Here is a 9085-nt window from a genome sequence, read left to right as displayed (position 1 = left end):
AAATTCACCAACCCAATTAAATTTAGAAAAATTCTTCTTATCAATTATTATTCATTATTCCACACCCTATACCTTATTAAAAACACTTTCACATTTTATAAAAAAAAAAATTATATGTGTAGAGAGTGAACACATGCTGAACACATGCCGTTTTGGATTTGGGAAAATAGGTAGAAGTTTAAAGAAATCAAAGCATTAGAGGCATACAGCTCATGTAATAATGAATATTGAATGGAACATATATATATATATATATATATATATATATGCGCGGATTTATACATGAAGTCTTGATGCATGATACACGTATAGATCATTAATGGTGGACAAGCTAGCTAGGTGACTTTGAACAGTACTGTTTACAACACAATAGAAAGAAAATGACAAAACAGTACAGCAAATTATAAAGTGCATGACAGATGATCGATCAAGCTAGGGGAAGCAGATCATGAAAAGAATGAACGACGTTGAACTGTGACCAGTACTACTGATCAGCAATAATTTGCCAGAAATATATATATAAACCACAGCACTGTGGGGATCGATCAATCGATGTATGGAAGTACTTTTGCATACTTTCCTAGTGTTAGTCTTGTGGATGGACAAAATTTGCAAGTCACTTCACAACATGCAATAGTCAGCATTACTAGTACTCCAAAAATAATCAGATCGATTTATATATCTCAGATTCATGCGCATGCATTTTGTGAAAGTCGTGCCGTAGAAGAAACGACAATGTAGAAAAAAAAATCACATAAAATCAAATGGGAGAGCTAAAGTAAAATAAATATTGAAATATGCCCAGCTGGTTCATGAGTACTGCATGAGGTACCTCTTGAGTACCGACTAATTGGCCAGTCAGGAACAATTACATAAATAATCTTTCATAAATCAGCTCAATTATTATGTAAAAGTAGAAGAAATCAATGACCGTTTACAATTACTTGACTAAGCTATAGCTTTAGGATGATGATATGTACTTTAATATATAGTATTACATGAAGCAAGATTAGGGACAAAAAACAGAGTATATAATTGGAATTTTTGATTCCCTTTTCTAGACCACAAAGTTTTCTAAGTAGATAAGGTGCCAAGGGTTGCTGTTTTTTCCAAGGAGAAACCAAGAGCGCCGTGGAATATCTAGCTGATACATATTATATATGCATGAGTAGTGGGGACTTTTAAAATGAAGTTTCATTGGACATTTAGTCACTATCTTCATTATCAAATCCAAATAATCCTCGAAATATATAATAAATGTTTATGGGTAGAGATTTGTAATATATCCTATATACAAGGAATCATGCATGTATGCTTGGGATTTTGGCCCCATGTCCCCCCTACCACCATGAAAGTGGGCACCGGCACATGCTTTTAGCTAGTTTGTTTGTTAGCTTGGCCATTCATTCGTATCCCTAGCTGTTATCCTCTTCTCTTTTTTTTTTTTTTTTTTTCTCCCACCGATTTGATCAAAGCATTCCATAACAGAAGCAATATATAATATTATTAGAATATATATAAGGCCTCGTTTGGTTGCATAAATCATAAGATGAGATGAGATAAAAATTAAAAATTAAATTAAATTATTATTAGAATAAATTTTTTTAATATTAATTTTGTTTTAGAATTTGAAAAAAAAAATTGAATTATTTATTATATTTTGTATGAAAATTTAAAAAAATTATAATGATTATATGAGATCTTATCTCATTTACCAAACAAAACCAGGTGCGTGTGAGAGAGAGAGAGAGATCATATTTCACAACTACTAAATAACTTGGCCCTCGAAGGATGTTGTTAAAAATATAATACAAATAATTAAGTCTAAATTTTTTTATCATCTTAAATTTTTGAAACAAGTAGTAATTTTACATAGTATCATAACAGAAGTCATGAGTTCAAACCCTGATTCTATACTCAATCTAATTTATTTAAATATTTTATATGTTAGACTCACTTATTGAAGAAAAATCTCAACCTAAACTTTTAAAACAAGAAGTAATTTTATATACGTTATATAACAAAATAAAAGTCTCGTGAGATTGCCCCAAAAGTGAGTAGATTAATACACAGATCCGAACTCTTATTGTATAATTACCCCAATTATAGATCATCATGAAGCGACTATAAATTATCAAGGAAATAACATCCAAACAAAAAGTAAAAATTGGAAAGAGATATATAAATATATATATATATATTATATGTTCTTACGTTTTACTGGAAATGAACATTTCTATTTGCAAAAAAGGTGATACCCTTATACTTCATTTACTATTATTTTACTATCTTTTTTTTTTCTTTTTCTCTTTGAATCTAGATTAAAAATTTCAGAACATGACATTTTTGTATAATCTAAAAGAAGATAAACTCAATCAACCAACATAATCATGTAATTTAATTAAAAATAAACTCAATTTACCTTTTTTTGCTCTTTGAGTTTTAAATATGTCAGAAAGAAAGAGACCCTTTTTTTTTTTTTGTAGGCAAGTTTCATTGATGAAAAAGAAGATGTTACATAGTTCTGATAGTAATTAGACAAATAACTATACAAATAAAGGAGGGTCCTTTACACTATGAAACTCTAGGAGACATTGTGGAATTGAAATGAGGGGAATGCTTCCAAATTTGAGTTTGGATGCTACCCATTGTGCCAAGTTGTGCGCACATCAATTCTGAGATCGATGTATTTTTTTCACCTTCCAGTCTTCAAAACTGCATAAGTTGTAGTGAATATCTCTTGTTATGGCTTGCATTGTCCAGTCTAAGGTTGTATTTGGGTTAGAAATAGCTTGTACAACATGTTTTGAATCTCCTTCTATCACAATCTTTTTGATGCCCCTGATTGCAGCCTGTTGAATTGCCATAAGAGCCGCAGAGGCCTCTCCTATGTTTGGGTTGGTGTTGTGGATGTAATCTGTCTGAACAAATATTGGGATTCCACTTTCTGATCCGCATATTGAAGCTATGTAGCTTCCTTGATCTCTAACTGCTACATTAAATGTCAGTGAATGGTAACCTTTTGGTGGATTTTTCCATTTCAGTTTCTTTTGTAGTTCTTCTGTGATCCAGGCTTTACTATGTTCCTTGTGGAGTTTTGTGACTCTGGAAAGAAACCACTCAAGACTTGGGCATTGAGTGTTGTGGATAATTAACTTAGTTTCTGAAAAACCAAAGATTATCCATTGCAATAGTTGTAAAGATTTGGAATGAATGGATTTCCTCTTCTGGGATTTTTATGAGATGGGCTGGATTGAGAATTATTTGGATCCAATTAGAGATTGGTTGACTGGCAAAGGTAGAGATGTTGATTGACCATTGGAATTGCCTCCATAAGATTCTTGAAAATGGACAGTTAAGGAAGAAGTGGCTGAAATTTTCTTCTTCTATCTTACAGAGGGGGTAAAGAGTCTGATCTCCTTGTTTGGTGGGGATAACTCTCTTGATGACTTCTTTGGTGGGTAGAATATTATGCATTATTTTCCAGAGTATGAGTTTTAGCCTGTCCTGCATTTTAAGTTTCCAAAGCTTTTTCCAGAGTTCAGAGTTTGGGCTTTCTGGTGGGGGATTTTGAGTGTTTGTTATGATGGCATAGGCTGATTTAACAGAGAAGTTGCCACTGTTATGATGAAGCCATTTTATCTTATATTCTCTGTTGATGTAATCATTAGTGATATACATATTGTAAATTATGAAGAGAATATCAAACTTATAAATTTTTTATAATTTTATATTAAAATAAAAGATATTTTTATAAAATTAAATTTATTTTTAATTAAATTAAATGATTATCCAAACTAGAGATGAGATAAGAGCGGTGCTACCCTATTGCTCATATTTGCCCGCTATAAGTTACTGCTAGACCAAAATCAACTTCTTGTACACTAATTTCTACCCCAAGACGATCAACACTTCAACTATATATAAAACAGTAGTTGTACTGTGCACCCTTTCTTTAGATCGGACGGTCAAGATTAATGTATGTGTTACGACACTTGTTTTCATCAATTTTTCATCTATCTTTAACAATTATTATAAGAAAAATGTTATGTTGCGCTCTCAAATGTACCGCTCAAAGTTATCCTTAATGCATTTGTGTGTATTTTATATTTTAAAAAATATAAATAAACTAACGATAATTTTGAACAGTACATTTGAAAGGACAACGTAGTAGAGTCCTTATCATAATTTGACGGTGCTATTTATCAAGTTTTGGTAGTGAAATGGTGTATTGACTATCAATCTTAATAGTTATGGATCCACAATATTGCAAACAATTATTAGTTGAATTAATGATGGAAATAGTATTTTCCCCTATTAATATATTTATCTAAGAACTCTCTCATCATTCCAACACTCTATTATATATAATTACTAAATGATGACTAATTAAGTCTATTAAGTTTTGCAGACCTGTTCCATGCATGTATTTCTATGTAGGTCGAAAATATTGGTAAGCATAGAAAATTAAAAGGTAGCAGTACTTGATAAATTAAGTTTATATATATATATATATAGAAATGCTACTTATAATATTACTACTAGCGTAACATCAGTGGTGTTACATCCTATATATACATGATTATCATGCATGCCTTGGTCATCATGTTACATGCATAACATCAATGGCAAGCAAGCATTGGGCATTAATAAAATTTGGAAATCAAATAATATATAATAAATCTTTCAATATATATATATATATGGGCACCATATGATCAATAATGTTACGAGCATGCATGCAGGGTCATGTGACGGTGATTGTGTTAATTGTGAGTTACTTTTAATTTCTTTAATATATAAAAGGTTATTTTTCATTGATCATCTTTTAATTAATTCGATCCCACATGAATTAGATATATATTTTATTTCGAATTAAATCATTGGTGACCAATTAGATAGGGCTGAAAATCGATGGGTTCGGCGCAGTTTTCGGTGCCAAATTGACGTCACGCCAACGTTTGCCATGAGAGCACAGAACCGGCCGAAACCGGTCGATTGGGAAGAGAAAATCGATATTATCGATCTCAACGAGGTGCAGTTCGATTCTTCAATCTGCCGTCGGCGTCTCTGTAACAGAGAGGGATGCCACGTCGTCTACCATGAGAGAGTAGAAGGAAGTTGCAGAGGAGAAAACGACATTCTAAGGAAGAAGAAAACGCGAAGAAGAAGAAGAAGAAAAGGAGCCAAAGGGTTTATTAATCCATTTTGAAATGGAGCATCGTTCCGTATGTTTTTTTCCTTTTTAACTTCCAATTGGCAAAACGATGCTGTTTCATTTAAGTGAAACGACTCTGTTTTATAGAGATATATTTAATATATATATATATATATAGAGAGAGAGAGAGAGAGAGAGAGTGAGTGAGTGAGTCAGCCGGTTCAGTGATTTTCCAATGGTTCAAGCCGGTGTCGAACCGGCCGGTATTGATTTTCATCAATTCCTGCTACCCGCTAACCGGTTTCGGCCGATTTACATAGTTCCTATACACCCCTATAGCTAGATATATTATAAATAAGTAAAGATTAGACCAAGGGATGGGAGATCATATTAATTAGGGCTTCCCCCTAAAAAACTAATAATAAAAATTATAAAATTAGCTTTAATTTTCATCTCTAAGAAATTTTAGAATATAAGCTCCTTAATTTGGCTTTGGCTTCTCAAACTCTAAAAACACTCCTAAGTAACCCTCTCAAAATTATGAAAAAACCACTTCAAAATTAAGTTGGACAAATATTACCCAAAAAACCTTTTAAAAAAAAATACATGTGTGATGATCGTCTTTCAAGACACAAAACATTAATTATTATTATTATTATATGATTTTACCCTTTTAGATTCATGCGTTGTATATAAATAAATATATATATTAAATGCATGCTAGCTATCTTACTGGCATTTTTAATTTAAATTTAACGCAAAATTTTAAAATATCTCATTTGGCTTCTCAAAAATCTGAAAACACTCATAATTAACCATTTCGAAAATATGAAAATCACTTTTAAAAAGTTGAAGGACGATTTTTACTCAAAAGAAATATTTTAAAAATACTTGTGTGTATTAGTTTTTCTAAGACCCAAATTAATTTAGATAGGATTTGGAAATTTGTCTTTTAAGGCGTGAGAATTTAGTTATTACATGATTTTTAACTTTTTCGACTATATTTTTCTATATTAGGATTTCTTGTATATATATGGACTTGATCCATAAAATCCAACAGTTTAAATAATTATTTCGAGAATTCATGTTTGATTTTTCTTACTGATCTAATGCTTTGCCTTTGCGTTTGGGTTTTTTGTTGGAATTATAATACATATATAATTCCCTAAAGAAATCAGAAATTATATCACAATCATGTGGTGTGTGTGTATATATATATATATACATACATATACACACACTCCACTCTCCAGCCGGAGTCAATGTAAAAAAATGACTTAATTCGTCCGGGAATAAATAAATAAATATGGAAGCAAAAATGTAGTCAAACATAATTATTATCTGTGACGCGTGTAGCAACATGCACTAGTATTCAATTATGTCAAATTGATAGATATGATGAATCTTCCACAGTCTATAATATTATAGTGTTCCATCGAGTTCTCTATGATTGTCCAACAACGTCATTATCACATCATTATCATTAATAATGTTATAGTACTACTGTATATATATATGCCTTTATGTTTTAAATTAAATAATTATATATTTATTTTATGAATAATGTATTATATCATGCACACTGTAATACATCATTATCAACCTGGCTACGATACCAAGTCAGATTTAATAAAAATGGAGGCTAAGCTCATATGGGATAAAGAAGAAGCAGTGCAAAAAATAGACGACAAAGGTGCAATGTGGAATAATTCGACTGAACCTTTTCTTCATATCTCATCTATGCTGTACAGTAAACAATATATAGAAGGAATCGTCTAATGTTATACAATGTAAAAAGACTAAACTATCCTAACTATCTGTACAAATTACACTTTATGCTAGAAAGTTTGTTGAGAATTCTTTTGTGTGTCTCTCGAGTTGTTTTGGTGACGTGGCAGAGGAATTTTATTCTGTAATAACTACCATTCCACTATATAACATATTAACATGTGACACATTTATCATAAACATTAGATAATAAAGAAATATTTAATAAAGGATCATTCAATTGTAATATTTGTACCACAATTTTACATAGTGGGATGATAGTATAGTATAGAATTTTCCTTATTTTATGTATATATAGAAGGAGTTATGCTACGCATCATCTATTTTACCATAATCCTCTCATCACATGATATGACATTAAATGATTAAAAACTATTTATTATATATATCTCACTTGCATGCCTAACTTTTAATACCACATTAAAAAATGTTGATGATAAAAATAATAATAAATATGTTTTTCCATATAAATATATATATATTAAATAATTTAATTTAATTTAATTTTTTTTCATCAGTTTCAACTCATGAGATAATAAGTGACGATTTTATTTGATATCAGAGTAGATATCTTATTAATAAAATATTTTAATTAATGACATATTGAAGTCTACTTCTTTATATATATATATAAGAGAAGTATACTAATGATCTATATGATCCGGGACTGACTAGGAGGGCACAGAAAAGACATGAGTTACTAAAAACTTCGCTATCGACATGCATGAAAGGAAGAAAGAATTGAAAGGATCAGAGACTTCTTTCTAGTGGTTTAGAGATATCTTAAGAATAAATAATATTGTCCCATGCGCTGGGACTGTCGGTGGATTCTCATAATTAGGCCCCATGGTCTTTGTCTCCATCGAATATTATTATACATATATACACAGTACATTTAATTAAACCAATCATGAATTCCTAATTAATTCGTTAATTTTATAACCGTCGAATTTAAGAAAAAAAAAAAAATCATATCCCCTAAGAGAGTTCTAAAAAACACTCTTCCGGTCCTCCCAAATTTTGATATTGCCCTTAAGACCTCTTGCCAAAAAAACATATAAACCTATAGTATTACTACTCTCTCAAAAGAGTACTGCTACATCCACCGAACGATGTAACCCGAGAACCCTTCGAAAAGGTAAAAATAGCTTTTTTTATATATTTTTTTAATCATCATAAATATTTTTTTAAAATATAAAAAATTCACAATATTATTAAAAAAATATTTCCTTAATCGTTAAGTAAAAAAAAAATTATTCGGGACACAAATTCAGAACCCAAATTTAAGTCCCAAAGCATTTCTGCTCTCAAAAAACTCTAATGATGTGTGTATATATATACAAAAGAGAGTTTTCTTTCTAACACTGAAATGTTTACCCCCAAGCTTTTACTAAATTATTGATTTTTACACATTGCCTAATCAGCATTTTGACATGCGCATGCATGCACCTTCTTACTATACATCAAATATAATATTTTATTTTTTTCTCTCCTACTAAATGTACATTTGGCAAAACTCTTTTGAAAATAGGCTACTCTCATCCATTTTGCCAGTACTTAGCAACTGTAGAAGATGAGGGCCGTGTGGAAAGTTCTATCGGATTTTCTACGTAGTTGTAATAAAATAATAATAGATAATAGTGAATAATTTGTAAATAATTATAATAAAGTAATTATATTCCTAAAAAAGACTCGTAAACTCTAGTTCGTGTATCACTACGGCCTGTTGCGGCTTTAACGGCCGGCCTAGTAGCCTACAATATCACAATTTTTAAAAGAGAAGATCGCAAATGTACGTCTTTAATATATATTATAATGATCAGATTGTATATACTATTTTGTAAATTAAGTGCATTTTTATTAAGGGTATTCATTCGAGTTCTAATCCGAAAATTTGGGTATATTTGAATTGAGACTCGAGTTTTAAACCCAAGTTAGAATCCAGATCGATTTGATTTGGGTCAGACTCGGGCCAAAATCCCGGATAGATCCGGATTCATTGAAACTTGAAAATCTGAGTTCCGGATTGTACCCTGACTTTTTTTTTTTTTTTTTTACAAAAGCTTTTTTATTATTAATTGTACTTCAAATATTTTGTCTCCATTTAGAATTTCAAATCATATTCTCAATAGAAAACCA

The sequence above is a fragment of the Juglans regia genome, chromosome 13 (assembly GCF_001411555.2).
Source record: "Juglans regia cultivar Chandler chromosome 13, Walnut 2.0, whole genome shotgun sequence".
In the NCBI taxonomy this organism is placed as follows: Eukaryota; Viridiplantae; Streptophyta; class Magnoliopsida; order Fagales; family Juglandaceae; genus Juglans; species Juglans regia.
The sequence above is the reverse complement of the archived record's forward strand: the minus strand, read 5'-3'. Positions refer to the sequence as shown.